Raw genomic sequence first — 15,899 nt, 5'->3', positions numbered from 1 at the left:
GTTTTTTTTTTCATTTAAAAGATATTTTTATTCAGGCCTATTTGTGTACAAGCTTTACGTGGTCGATTGAGCCGATTTTTTAAATAATTTTTTTTTTTGAGTTGGATCTCGTTGTCACCCTTTTTCTAGGGGGAGAGGAGCTTCCATTTCCCTCCTGCGAGGATTGAAGGGCACTTCGTTCGTGCTTCGTCTCGTCATTCATTGTCGCATCGATGGTATTGTTGTCGATTTCCGTCTTCTTTTCATTGCTAGTTGCTGTTGATGCACCTTGTTGTACATTGATTGCAATTGCTGGTTGGTCGGAGGGTAAGTTGTTAACTGCAGTTGGTGTACTTTGTTCTATAGGGGATACTGATGGTTTCGTTGAAGGGGATGCTTCATTGTTGTTGGTGGCTGTCACAGGTGTACTGGGGTTGCTTGGGGTTGGTGTGAAGGAAGCACCGTTGTCCTGTGGAGTAGTTGTCTCCTTGTCCAGGCAATACTGACATGTGGCCATCTGATTGTCATAGGTAACAAGTGATTTGCACGGAATTCTTGTATCTTGATCGAAAATCACATAAGAAGGAATAGGCTTCTTCAAGTGTATGCGTAATAAACGTACGCCATTAAGAATACCGGGGAAAAAATTCTTCCACTTTTCTTTTTCGATAGAGAGAATCTCTCCGTATTGGGACATACTTTTTCGAATTTATGAATCGGTGACGCTTGAGGGAAGATCATGCACACGCACTTCGATAGCACTATCATCCATATATACTGGAATGTTGTATGCTTTCGTGTCGGCGGTAGCTTTTGTTCGTTTGGTTTGCTCGTTTTGAGATCGTTCTATTGTTCACTACACAATACTGTACTTGGTTTCTTCTGTCCCGAACGTAAGCGGTTTTGTTTTATCGACTGACTTGGATGAGATGTGAAAACGAACTGATTTATGGATGTTTGTTTAATTAATGAAAATATCGTTATTTTTTCAGTGACTGAGTTTTTTTAGAAAATCTCTTAAACTGATTTTTTCACGAGTGAGAGGAACTTTTTCTGATCATGATTTTCCCAACACTGCTCAAAACATGTTTTGTCCGCAACGTCAATTGTGACAGATATTGTCAAAAAATAACAATTTGAAAATTTTGACATAAAACTTCGTGTAACTCGAAAAGCAAAAACATTCTATCTCAAAAACATTCAATATCGTTCAGACCGCCTAAGTAAACCTTTTATTTACGACTATTCCGAGCGACTTCCGTACCTCGGAAAAGTTTTCTAAAGTTTGAGTCAATTTGTACCTATTTTCTAAATTTATCAAAAAAAAACTACAAGGATTAGCCCCATGGGGTTGTTCGAGCCATTGATGTGAAAAAAGGCAACCAATATTTCTAATGATCTACAATCAAACAGTTCAATCAATCGTCACGGTTTCGAATCCGCAATTGCACGAAAATCGGCTTAGATTGATCTTGATTAAGAACCAACTCCGAACGTTATTTGTCTCGATTTGTATTTGTTTTATAGCTGACGAATTTAAACCAATATCCCAAATGTATGCAATTATATCTTTGTACATATTTGCGATACGGATTTCGATATTTAAGCTTCTCTTCGCCAAGCTTATGTTCAAGTTTTATATGCAAGCAGTTATTTTTATAGCGTTAAGTTTCTCAACCATTCTGCGATTTCGGTTGAAACGGTTCTCATTATTAATCAAGTTCATCTTATATAAATTAGAAATTAATCGTAGGCACTCAAAATTTACCCTGGAGTAGTTGTCAATTTCTCAGGCGAAACGACATAACATGGAATTTCATCCGAGCTTCCATGACACAAGATCAGAGCATACCAATAAAAGCTTCAAATCGTTTATGGCACTTTTTATCTTGCTGTCTAGCAACAACCTACCTCTTGCATGCTACACGTAGGACTGAAATGTTAGCTCTAATTTCGCTTATATTTATAAATTCGCTTTTGCATCGATTGACCAATCAGAGCGATGCTTTCCCTTTGATAGATCGTTTACTCCTTCAAAACCGTCGTCTATGGCAGAGAAATCCGGTATGCCGGAGATTTTTAGCAGACAAAATAGGACACTGATCGCTATTAAACAAAATTTCAATCATATATAATTGAAAATACGTGAGACATGTAAAATCCTGCACTCCTGTTACTTCTATAAATCAAATTCATCGATAGCAGTCAAAAAAGTTGTTGTTGAATTGACCATCCTAAAAGTGCGGCTGAAAAGTTCGTATCGTTTAATAGAAACACATTTTTTTGCCAAAATTCGTTTTTATTAATTGCCATCAGAGGCGATACAGCGATTATAGCGATCTTCCAACTTTTCGATACCATTTTTGTAGTACGATTTGTCCTTTGCCTCAAAATAAGCCTCAGTTTCAGCGATTACCTCTTCATTGCTTCTAAATTTTTTACCAGCGAGCATTCTCTTGAGGTCTGTGAACAGGAAAAAGTCACTGAGGGCCAAATCTGGAGAATGCGGTGGATGAGGGAGCAATTCGAAGCCCAATTCGTTCAATTTCAGCATGGTTTTCATCGACTTGTGATACGGTGCATTGTCTTGATGAAACAAAACTTTTTTCTTCTTCAAATGAGGCCGTTTTTTTAAAATTTCGTCCTTCAAACGCTCTAATAACGCTATATAATAGTCACTGTTGATGGTTTTCCCCTTTTCAAGGTAGTCGATGAAAATTATACCATGCGAATCCCAAAATACAGACGCCATAACCTTACCGGCCCATTGTTGAGTCTTTCCACGCTTTGGGTTCGGTTCATCGCGTGCAGTCCACTCAGCTGACTGTCGATTGGACTCCGGAGTGAAGTGATGGAGCCATGTTTCGTCCATTGTTATATATCGACGAAAAAAATCGGTTTTATTTCGATATAACAGCTCCAAACACTGCTCAGAATCATCAATTCGTTGTTGTTTTTGATCGATTGTGAGCTCACGCGGCACCCATTTTGCACAAAGCTTTCTCATATCCAAATATTTGTGAATAATATGTCCAACACGTTCCTTTGACATCTTTAGGGTGTCAGCTATCTCGATCAACTTCACTTTATGGTCATTGAAAATCATTTTGTGGATTTTTTTCACGTTTTCATCGGTAACAGCCTTTTTTGGACGTCCACTGCGTTCATCGTCTTCGGTGCTCATATGACCAGTACGAAATTTTGCAAACCACTTACGAATTGTTGCTTCGCCCGGTGCAGAGTCTGGATAACACTCATCAAGCCATTTTTTGGTATCGGCGGAACGTAGTGTTTCATCAACACACGAAATTCCTTTTTTCCATTTTTTTTCACAATCATTAAAAATGCAATATCTCACAAACTAATAATCATACAGCTGTCAAATTTATACACGTATCTTTTGAAGGTAGGTATTCTAGTATCTTTTGAAGGGATTTAATTCTAGTGGCGCCCTCTCATAGAAACGATACGAACTTTTCAGCCGATCTGTTATGTACATTGAAAATATCGCAACCATTATTTCTCAGTTGAAAATTTATTCAGAAGGAATATTTTTTATTGATGAGAATATAATAATTTGATCTTGTACGAATCACTTGTGAACTTCGAAGCTCAGATTTTGATGGTTGTTTCAGGAACGAAAATTTTGGAAGAGATATTTTCAGTCTCTGAATTTTTTATCAGGAAAGAGATAATTTTTCATTAGTTCGAAACCACAAAAGCAGGAAAAACCATTGACTGACAGAAGTCAGAAATAAAAACAAAATCGTAAACAATGGCTTTGTTATCCGGAAAAATCAACCCACCCATGCATTCTAGAATGTTTCATTTTTCTTTTCTCATTGTATACTGCCAAGCGTGAGGATTATGCTGTCAGTTTTCAAGAGCACATTTTATGCTTCGATTCAATAGATATTGCAACTTCAATTCCACGTCAGCTTCGAGAAGTTGTTCATCAATCAAACCTCTTCACCATGCTTACAAATGCATAATAACTTTATGCAGTTTATCTTACTCACTGCACCCATCATTGCCTTAGCAGTAGGATGGAAACTAACAAGCCTGTGGTTCTACATGTTTATTTTGCATATCATCAATTAATTTATTACCACTGTATCTTCTTCCCCGAGGGGTTGTAAAGTATAGCTGTAATTGCACTCTTGAAGGTAGACGGACACCACCCTCTTCACTCTGGCAGTACGAACTCATTCAAATCCCACTAAACCGTGTCCATTAACTAATCGTGAATGGCACAGAGGGATCACCCTCTCAAAGAGTGTCTCGCCCGTACGGAGACCGTATCTTTCGGAAAACACGATAACCCATCAACCACCAAACAGACAACTGTGTAACATCCGTTGCTGCGGGGAATTGCCGACCGTCCAAGAGAATCATGGCAATGCTATCTGATAAATTAGTTTTGCACCTTGCCATTCAATCCGCACGGTCAACAGGATTATCCAATAAATTGAAATCTACCTACCATCTAAACAATATACAAGTTATGATGACGTTTTCGCAAATGCAATTAAACGATTGCTAGCCTAGATAGGAATACTGTATTTGTAAAATGGAGTGAAAATTGTTTGGTTCAACCCAAAAATTACAGCAAAAACTTATTATTGTAATGAATTTTATTATCATTTTGATGTAAACTGAACCAAAGTTAGCGAAAAAAAATTCACTGCCTGGTTTCAGTGCCATAGAAAAAAAATCGGCAACAATACAAATGCTAATTAAACGCATACCCAATCAACCAAATAATAATCGATTTCGCACTCAATATATTTCCTTTCTGTTATTTACCTTCCCTAACAGTACTTCGACTTTCCACTACAGAAATTACGCTTTCGTTAGCGTAAACAAAATAAAGTCCTCTGCTTCGAGTAAAAACCAACCCCAAACCCCAACCTCAACCACACACTCGAGTCATCGATCGTCATCCATTTGTGATGAAATCGAAAGTGAACCGAAAACCACTTGAGAGAGAGAACGTAAAAAAAAAGAAGAAAAAAACCAATCAACTCGGAAAATGCAAACATCGCAACATGCCGCAACACCGCCCAACGATAAGAGCAGCATAAATAAATAATTTCAAGTGTGGCATTCTTTGGGTCGGCGGCTATCGACTTTCGATCGGCACTCACTGGCCCCGAGAGCGTTCCGTTCTCCGGCCCCGGTCATGCTTATGATTGATGGCGGCTGTCTTCGGCGGTTATGTTATGATGTTTGGCATGGGGACTCGGCGAACCGTACGTCTTCGAACCGCATTACTTATGGGCTATGCGGAACTGATGAAAATTCACTGCGACTGCGAAATGAGTTAGCTTCCGCAGTGTGCAGAACTAGGAACCAAGTGTGAAGGGTGAAAAGTTTGCCGTCAGGAAACTAGGCCGGATTCCCGGATAGAATTCCAGACACGTCAGCTGCATAAGCGTACCCGTTAAATCGGATGTGAAGAGAAATCGGCAGTTTCGTACGTCGTTACTGAGTTTATCATTGACGTGAAGAGGTTCAAGTGAGGAACTATTATTTATGGTAGAAGCGAGATTTTGAAATTGTTCCACGTGTGCTTTGGTTTAGCCCTAAATGAAGATATAGGCAAGGTTCGGTATCTCCGAAATTCAGAGTGCCGATGTGTGGAACGAAGATTGCATAACGTTTTGACTGTATGTTTAGCTTTAAAATTGGAAATAGGAAATATTCGGAAGAAATCCACTAGAAGTTATATTCGATGTAGTCACCTTCATTCACAAAAAGTTACATTACGGCATCCACTTTGATCAGAGCTTTCTCATAGTCAAATGCTCATGCAATATAAAGCCAACACTTTTTTTTTAATCTTTACGATGTCAGCTCACTTACGCAGCTTAACTTTTCGCTATTGAAATCGTAATAATAAACAAATTTTTCTCTTTTCTTCCAGTTTATGAAACATTGAGGTGAGTAATCAACTTTGAAATAGAAAATTGCTTTAATAAATTTATGTGAATTGGCGCTGTTCATCAAAGTACCAAATAGTCATTTTTTCGTGTTGAATTTTGGTATTTTTAGGAAAACTAATTAGTCGTTCTCTTCTCTAGTTGGGGGCTAGTCGTTCTCTTCTCTAGTAGGTTGTCGGTTACTACGGTTTTATCTCCCAAGCCGAAAGTGTCAGTCATAGGACCTATGAACTGTATTCTCGGCCTAAGACAAACTTTTAAATATAGGGTAACGGCTCCCTATTTCATCTGAGGTTCTATTTCCATATCATCCCTTCATCTCATAGCTTTGAACGTGCATCATATCTTTTAACGTACCTGAACCAAACGGTAGATTGCTTCAAAATGTTTATCTAAGCTATTGTCACACTTTTTTTAAAAAAATTGTCTTAAATCCTTCAGTGACAGCTTTTTTCCTTAAAAATAAACTCACTTTTCAATTTAGGAAGCATTTTCGTCTTAAGTTTTACAGTTTGTCACGTTTCTGAATATTTACTAATAGATTCGTATCAAAACACGATCACTATTTCACATAATAATACCACTATTGAATGTTGGATGACTTCATAAATAGCAATCTTTGCTTACCACTCGTTTAATTAACGATTCAAAACTTATAAAAGTACCCGACAAGCAATAAAAGTCTTCAAAAATATAAAATGAAAATATTTCACTTAATTCACTGATTGAACTTTATTTTCACCTCATTTCGTATTGCAAGGTTACCAATTTTTTCCAAATTGTTAGAAAAAAGAATTTTTTTTCTCCTTTAAATTGTCATGAACAAGTTTTTTTGTTATCCGTGGCATTAGTTCAATTATATTATTGATATTTATACTCAATAAAACTGTTTCTGCTTCAAATATTACCAGAAAGAGCGTGTTGAATACTAATGAAATAACCATTATGGGAAACCTAGTGGTACAGGTTTCATTCCAATATATAGAGTAAGGGCTCCATATTTCATCCCATTTGTATGGACGTCGCCTTAAAACCCCGATTCAGCCACTAAAATCACTATAACTATTTCATATTACAGCTTCATTCGCCTCCACATTGAGAAATGATTCACATTTCTTGAAAATTTAATATTTAATATTCATAAAACAACTAAAAACACTTGTGATGTGTTCACTACTCTGTTCCTAATTTCATTTCAATGGATTTGTATCCATCCTATCGTTGGTCCTTTATTCATCCTATAAATTAGTAATGGCGACAGCAATCGAAACAAAATATTCCACTATTACACTCTCAGGTTTAAAATGTCAGAATTCTTCTTAAAAACGGCTTAGCGCCAACTATGAGACAACACACGATATTTTTAGAATCAGTTCAACGTTAAAAAATTTTCGGTCGTTTCCGTAACCTTTCGCTTTAAATTTAAAATTTTACTGTAAAGTTAATTTGGTGAACTCTAAATAAAAACAAAAAAGGAATTGTTATTTAGGTATTAGCCCTTCTTAAAACAAAATGCAGAACCAGAGATGCCATTCATACAGATTTTTCTGTATTGTATAGATTTTTGCGTTCGCATACTGATTTAAATCAAAATACAGATTTTATACAGATTTCCTAAATTTAATAATTTAAAAATTTTATATATATATATATATATATATATATATATATATATATATATATATATATATATATATATATATATATATATATATATATATATATATATAATTTACGGAGATATAAAAAAGTATCTTTTAACATCATTTTATTAGTGAAAACAGATAGAGCAGATATAGACTTTTTATGCAAAGTAATACACATTTTCTATGAAAATATCTGGCATCTCTGAGCACAGCCGATGAAACACACACTTAGCAGTGTTATGGTGACTTATAGCGGAAAGAAACTAGTGCTACTAGATTTGCCACAATAGTTATTTCATTAGTATTTAACACGCTCTTTCTGGTAATATTCGAAACCGAAACAGTTTTATTGAAATATAAATAGCAACAATATAATTAAACTAATGTCACGGATACCGAAAAATACTTGTTGATGATAATTTGAAGAAGCAAAACAATTTTTGTTTTGTAACATTATGAGATAACTTGGCAACTTTGTGAAACCAAATGAGATGAAAACAAAGCGCAATCAAGTGAGCTAAGTGAGAAACTTTCATCTCATATTCTTGAAGACTTTTATTGCTCGTCGGGTAATATTTGAAATTTTTAATCCCTAATTAAAAAAGTGACAAGTGAACATTACTAATTATGAAGTCATCCAGTATTCAATAGTAGTGTAATTGTGCGAAATAGTGATCATGTTATGAGACGAATCGATTAGTAGATATTCAGAAACATGACGAACTGTAAATCTTGAGACGAAAATGTGTCCTAAATTGAAAAGTGAGTTTATTTTTAATGAAAAAACCTATTTTAATCCACCTAGTGGTGTAATGATGCCTTTCTCATATTACTCATTACATCATAAATATAATCGTGAAATTTGCAAAAACAACTGATGATTGAATAGAAATAGGATAATTTGTTCGGATCTAATCTCACTAACTCTATAAAACCTGTTTACCCTGTAGTTCCGGAACCGAAAGTAGTATCCACAACAAATTAAGGAATTCCGTATGAAACTGTAAGACTTTTCTTTTGAACCTATAAGTTTGTGAAAATCGATTTGGCCATCTCCAAGAAAAGTAAGTGAGATCCTTTTTGCAGTTTTTGATCACTATTTCCAATTCTTGCGAAACCGGATTCAGATGAACGGAATAGCCGAAGTTGGTTCGTTTACTACCAAAAAATATGACCTACAAATTGGAACAGTTTTGAACGTAGTTAAACCTATACATACTATCTCATGCTCTATTCCGATTGAACCAATTAAACGAAATCTAACAAACGAAACGAACCTGCGTTTCTGTTACTTCTGCATACGAAATAGAACAAAGCACGCATCGTTTGTTTTGTGTTTTCTACTTCTTTCGGTGTTGTACATATTGTCACTCTATATGGCGATTTGAAAACTTTGACACTAATCACCCTGCAACTGCGGAACCGGAAGTCGGATCCGGATGAAATTTCACAGTAGGTTTAAAGACAGTATTAACTTTAATTCAAATCAAGATTTGTGAAAATCGGTTCAAGCATCGCAGAGAAATCGCGGTAAATTTAGTTTTAGGAGTTTTTCGTCTCCACTTTCGGTGCTCTCGGGGGACCAGTAGTGCCGAATTTAGTTTTCATGCCTACAAACTAACAAGCTCTGCAAACTAGAAGAATTTATCGGACAGTTTTATGGGATTTGTACCTGTTTTTAACCATCGTTTTTGGAAAAATACTAATAAAATTGGTAATTTTCCACTTATCACTCTTTAGTTCCGAAACCGAAAGTTGGATCCTGATAAAATGTTCCACAAATTTTCAGGGTATTATAAGACCTTTCATTTGAATCTTAGTTTGCGAAAATCGGTTGAGCTGTTCCCGAGATAATTGAGTGTAAACTTTTTCTCAAATTTTCACATATTACCATATAACTCCGGAACCGGAAGTCACATTCAAATGAAATTCAATAGCAAGCTATGGGACCATAATACCTTTTATTTGAATCTTAGTTTGTGAAAATCGGTTCAGCCATCTCTGAAAAAAGTGAGTGCATATTTTTTCACTTTTTTGGTACATATCATCCTATATCTCCGGAACCGGAAGTCGGATCGGAATGAAATTCAATAGCAAGCTATGGGACTATGAGACCTTTCATTTGAATCTTTGTTTGTGAAAATCGGTTCAGCCATCTCTGAGAAAAGTGAGTGCATATTTTTGTTACATACACACACATACACACACACACACGGACACATACACACACAGACATTTGCTCAGTTCGTCGAGCTGAGTCGAATGGTATATGACATTCGGCCCTCCGGGCCTCGGTTAAAAAGTCGATTTTCACAGTGATTGCATAGCCTTTCTATATGAGAAAGGCAAAAACGATCACCGAAGAATTTCAAATCATTTCTTTCAATAGGAAAGTGTGACAATAACTTTTATAATCATTTTAAAACATTTCACAGTTTGGTTCAGGTAGGTTGTAAAATATTATTCATGTTCAAAGTAATGAGGTGAAGGGATGAGATGGAAATAGGAGCTCATATGAAATAGGGAGCCGTTACTCTATCAACATAACGCTGTTAAGTGTGTGTGTGTTTCATCGGCTATCCATCTGATATTTTCATATGTTTTTAAAGGGCCTTTCCAGATTAATCTTACGATAAAATTTTAAACGTAAAACGACCAAAAAAAAGTCGAAATGATTCCAAACTGGTTTTAAAAATATTGTGTGTTGTCTCACAGTTGACATTAGGCCCTTTTAAGAAGAGTATTGACATTTTTAACCTGAGAGTGTAATTATTTTATTTTAATTGCTAATAAATAGGACGAATATAAAACCAACGATAGAATGAATATAAATACATTCAGATTCAATTAGGAGCAGAGTAGTGAACACATAACATGTGTTTTTAGCTGTTTTATGAATATTAGTTTAATTTTCAAGAAATGTGAATCAATTCTCAATGTGGAGCAAGGCAAATGAAGCAGAAACATGAAATAGTTACAGTTATTTTTGTGGCTAAATCGGGTTTTTCGTTGCCCTGCCATAGACAAATTTCGTGCCAACTGGAACAAATATTGGTAGTACCCTCACAGATTTGAATGAAACTATCCGGACGTATGAACTTTGTCACAAAAAGCTACTTTGAATACTTTGTCTTTCCAAAATTGATCTAGACTGTCTTTTGAAAATGTCGAAAGTATGTTATTTTTTTTCAAATAATAATTGTCGAAAAATGACAAATTCCATAAAAACGTGTTGTAGTATTGATTTGCACAAAATCAGTTACAAGTTTGAATAAAAATACTGAAAAAATCTTTTAAACCCCAGACTGAAAAAAAATGGAAATTAAAAGTTCTAATTCGATTTTTAAAAAAACCCCATAAAATAAAATTTGATTGATAAAATTTTGTCCCTAGGAAGGCGATTAGGTTCCCAACCGACCGTTCGTACATTGAAAGATGGGCATTTTTAAGGGAAAAAAAACATTTTTAAGCCACATATTGGTGTCATGATGCCTTTCTCATATTACTTATATTTTCAAAAACATCAATAGAAGATTCTGTCAAGATTTTTTTTCAAACTTGAGTAAAATCAAAAACTTTCTTTGGGTGTAAACATAAATAACCTACAACCTATATAAAAGGTATAACCTTTTATATTTGTAAACAGTTGTCAAGTTAATATAGAATCAAATGTGGCAACCACACTATACAAAATTGAACAAAGCACACTGTGTGCTAGGCAGTGATGTTTTCTTCTTCCGTACCAACACATACCGATGCGTACCAGTTTTGCATCATTTTGTATGACAGTTTGAAAGTTTTAATACTCATCGTCCTATAATGAAGGATCTGGATGAAATTGTACAGCGTCTTTTAAGACACTGAGAGCTTTAACTTTGAATCATGATTTGTGAAAATCGGTTTAATCGTTAAATCGAAGTAAGTTCCGTTTTTGGAGCTTTTCTTCACTATTACCGGTCCCAAAGTAGATTTATATATGCACCAACTAACAAGGTCTGTCAAATAGATGAATCTACCATTTATTTTTCTAAAAATTTGCACTTTGTTTCGCCATCGGTTTTGAAAAGAATCTCATGAAAATGACAATTTTGCACTCATCACGCTGTAATACTGGAACCAAGGGTCGGATCTGGATCAACTTTTTGCGGCTTTTTAAAGAATTTCAAGACCCTTTATTTGCATTTAAATTTCCGAGGAAATTGAATGCGCATTTTCTCATAGATTTGATCTTATTACCTTACGGAACCGGAAGTTGGATAAAGCTAAAATTCAATAGCAAGCTACGAGACCATAAGATCTTTCTAAGCATGTGAAAATCGGTTCAGCCATCTCTGAGAAAATCGAGTGACATTATTTGTCACATGCACTCATACATACATACGCAGAGACATTTTGTGATCTCGACGAACTGAGTCGAATGGTATATGAAAGTATTCTATAAAGGCTATGTAATCACTGTGAAAACCGACTTCGGAATCTAATGACTAATGTCATATACCATTCGACTCAGTTCGTCGAGATCTTATAAATTCCCTAATTTTTTTTGTCTTTCTTATATAGATGAGGAATTCTAAAACAGAAAAACTTGGGAAAAATCGAATGAAAAATTCGGTCGTTGTAATTATTTACAATGGGTTTATTTGAATGTTGTCAAAGGCTTTATCTTGGTTTCATGTCAATAACTCAAGCTTGAAAATAATTTATCAATTTAGTGAAACTTCGGGAAAAATGAGGCTGATTCAATTTTTCGTTGTCATTCAAATGACAATTATCTGTTTCCAAACCTCCAGCAAGGCTCTTGTAAAATAAACGAAGAAGCCATCGAAGAAATCGGCCCTGAGAACAAAGGTTGAAGCGTATTGTGTTGTAGATTGTAAGTGAACACAATAAATATCGTCCCTTGGCGAAAGACCATATGGTTATAGTTGAGGTGAAATAAACTTACATGATAACATTAAATATCATGAATCTTCATATCTGAACCTGGTGACGGATAAGGCTCTCGAAATAAATCATATTCATGTTTTCAATTTCGCTACCTATTTAAAAAAAAACCCCTCCCTCCGTACACCGAAGTAATCAAATCCTGAGCCTAACCTACAGGGGATTCCAAGTAATTTATGATCGTTTGATGTGCTTGTTGAAACGTCATTCGGTGTATCCCCAACAGATCTGTTCGAAGCTAATCTAGAATTTATTTATATTGTCACAATTACGTTAAGTCGTAAAGTGTACGTTGTAGTACGTCGTTTTATGGTCCAAGGGTGAATACACTGTTAAATTTTTTTACTGTTTTCCATCAAATGCTAACACTTGACAGAGTCATTTCTGGCGGTGGTATTTTCCGTGCTATTTATTTAATTTATTTCCTGGTCTGTTTGCCAGAAACACCAGAAACAAAACTCGGTGACTTGTACGGCTGTTCCTTTTAAATTTTAACGCATTAGTGCAGTACTGCCGGTATACAAAATCAATGATAAGTAATGCAAGGGACTTATTCGTAACTTGATAACACATATAATAATATTCTAACCATAATAATAATACATAATATTCTAAATTCTAATACATAATACATAATATTCTAACCAGACAGGCGATTGAGATTGTATCCTCGAATAAAATTTATTCAATCAATTCCAAAAGCATTTATCCCCATATTTATAAAATATATTCGAATTCTTGGAACGGTTTCAGGTAGCTCTCAAACTCTCAAACCTTGCAGCTTACATGACAAATCGAACTATTAAGCTCTCTTCTTCGGTGGTGCTCAAACTAGCAGAAATTTACCACATTGCATTCAGCAATGAATTGAACTGGTATTCCTCAAATCCTACGACCTAAACCCCATGGGGAAATTGGTTCCGGCGCGCGTCGAACGTCCAACGAAAAATGGACAAGTATTTCGTTCGTTTGCAAAACCGAACCGGATACGTGCTAGGGAAGAAAAGAAGCGACTTTGAAAAAAATCGATCGGCACGTTTTACTGTACGATTCCCAGTTGTTTCGGCGGTCTCGCACCCAAAAGGTGGGCATGTGCCAAAGCGCCAAAGGGAATGAAGTTCCTAGCCATCAGTGCCTCCATTTATACGCCACCGATTTGACTCACCCTCCTCCTTTTCCGGCTAGCGTCTTAAAGTTATATTTTTCATTTTTTGAAGCAGAGCACTGTGGGCGATGCGGGAAGTACCAAAAACGGCCCGGGGGGCGTTGCGGGGAAAATAGAAAAATATACAATCTAATGTTTCAGGGACGGTTTGCTCCCGGCGGTCGAGAGGAAGATCTTTGCCAAGTCGCACGTCGAGGACGCTTCGCAAAAGCATATCCTTGAATCCTAGAGAGGGGAGCGAAGAAATTTATGATCAGGATTTGGTAGAGCACAGAGAAAATAGAAGTCATTGACACCGGGGCTCGTTTTGCTCTGGAATGGACGATTTCGGGGAGCAGTTTTCCGAGCTGTGTTCAAGTAGGGAGCAGAAACGTCAGCCCAATCAGGATTATGATGATGATAGCAATGAATACACATATGAGCCGTGGAAGGAAGCTTGCGTGATTGTGCTCGATGATCAAAATAAAATAGATAAGCATGTGTCTTCGGATTCGGTTGGGTGAGCGTGGGGACAGCATAGGATCATGCGGGTGTTTGACTTGGTGGGGGGGGGGGAGGCGGGGATTGAAATATTTTCCAACGGGAGACCAGTTTCAGTTTCACAGGCAAAACCTTTGATGACATGAGGAACTCAACCAGAGCAGTTGTGATGACGATAACAGTCCTGCTATATTCAGTATTTATTTTCCCATTCTCGTACTGAAACAAGAACGTTTCCACGTAACGCCGAGAAGGGAAAGCAGAATTAATTGAAGACATGTGATACGTTCAACATGGCAAACAATTTATGGTAATTCGATCAGACGCTGGTAAATCAGGAGGGATCAATTGCAACTTGAACCCAGCCCTCGTTGCAAGAACTAGAAGATTTTCATCATCCTCTTGTAAATATGATATCTAGGCAATGCCAAAACTGATCGTTTGTCTTGTTTTTTTATATCAGAAAATTTCAGAAGAAGCGTAAAGTCGAAACTGGATAGCGTTTAGCTTCAATCAATAGCTAACAGAAATTTAAAATCAAAAGAATATAGAATATAATTCCAAATCTAGCTTACGATTCATGAGCACGGACGGTTACGAATAAAGAGCTAAAACCTAGACCCCGAAAAGGTGCAAATGATTTATATGAATAGTTTTATTTTTAAGTTTCCGTGCCCAGAATGTAGTTGAATCCGAAATAGAATTTCAAATCGTGTAGTCATAGATAGTGAAGTAACAGAGTCCTTTAAATGATTGGTGCTTTCACTTAAAGTATTCGCTTTCTGAAACTGTTTCCCAACTTACGATCAGTTTGCAGATCCCCATTTCACTTAAAAAAATAATCTTAGTTTTGATCACACCGCCATCTAATTTGAATTTATCAAATCTTACTACTAAATTAAAAAAATCCTTTCTAAAATTACTTCAATCAATTAAATTTATGAAATTACTGAAATTACTGAAATTACTGAAATTACTGAAATTACTGAAATTACTGAAATTACTGAAATTACTGAAATTACTGAAATTACTGAAATTACTGAAATTACTGAAATTACTGAAATTACTGAAATTACTGAAATTACTGAAATTACTGAAATTATTGAAATTACTGAAATTACTGAAATTACTGAAATTACTGAAATTACTGAAATTACTGAAATTACTGAAATTACTGAAATTACTGAAATTACTGAAATTACTGAAATTACTGAAATTACTGAAATTACTGAAATCACTGAAATTACTGAAATTACTGAAATTACTGAAATTACTGAAATTACTGAAATTACTGAAATTACTGAAATTACTGAAATTACTGAAATTACTGAAATTACTGAAATTACTGAAATTACTGAAATTACTGAAATTACTGAAATTACTGAAATTACTGAAATTACTGAAATTACTGAAACTACTGAAATTACTGAAATTACTGAAATTACTGAAATTACTGAAATTACTGAAATTACTGAAATTACTGAAATTACTGAAATTACTGAAATTACTGAAATTACTGAAATTACTGAAATTACTGAAATTACTGAAATTACTGAAATTACTGAAATTACTGAAATTACTGAAATTACTGAAATTACTGAAATTACTGAAATTACTGAAATTACTGAAATTACTGAAATTACTGAAATTACTGAAATTACTGAAATTACTGAAATTACTGAAATTACTGAAATTACTGAAATTACTGAAATTACTGAAATTACTGAAATTACTGAAATTACT

General features: G+C 35.3%; 1 protein-coding gene across 3 annotated transcripts in view; it reads left to right on the top strand.

Annotated features, from left to right (window-relative positions):
- The window catches only part of LOC131427989 (protein tincar), a 420,815-nt gene that overhangs the window by 263,996 nt on the left and 140,920 nt on the right, over window positions 1-15,899 (top strand). For 2 of the 3 annotated variants that reach the window (XM_058591611.1, XM_058591609.1), the window contains one exon: window positions 5,906-5,921. The exons of the other annotated variant lie outside the window; for it this stretch is intronic. The gene's annotated coding sequence lies outside the window, so the exon portion shown is untranslated. The remainder of the gene's footprint in view (window positions 1-5,905; window positions 5,922-15,899) is intronic. 3 annotated transcript variants of the gene reach the window in all.

The sequence above is a fragment of the Malaya genurostris genome, chromosome 2, assembly GCF_030247185.1.
Source record: "Malaya genurostris strain Urasoe2022 chromosome 2, Malgen_1.1, whole genome shotgun sequence".
Classification (NCBI taxonomy): Eukaryota; Metazoa; Arthropoda; class Insecta; order Diptera; family Culicidae; genus Malaya; species Malaya genurostris.
The sequence above is the reverse complement of the archived record's forward strand: the minus strand, read 5'-3'. Positions and strand labels throughout refer to the sequence as shown.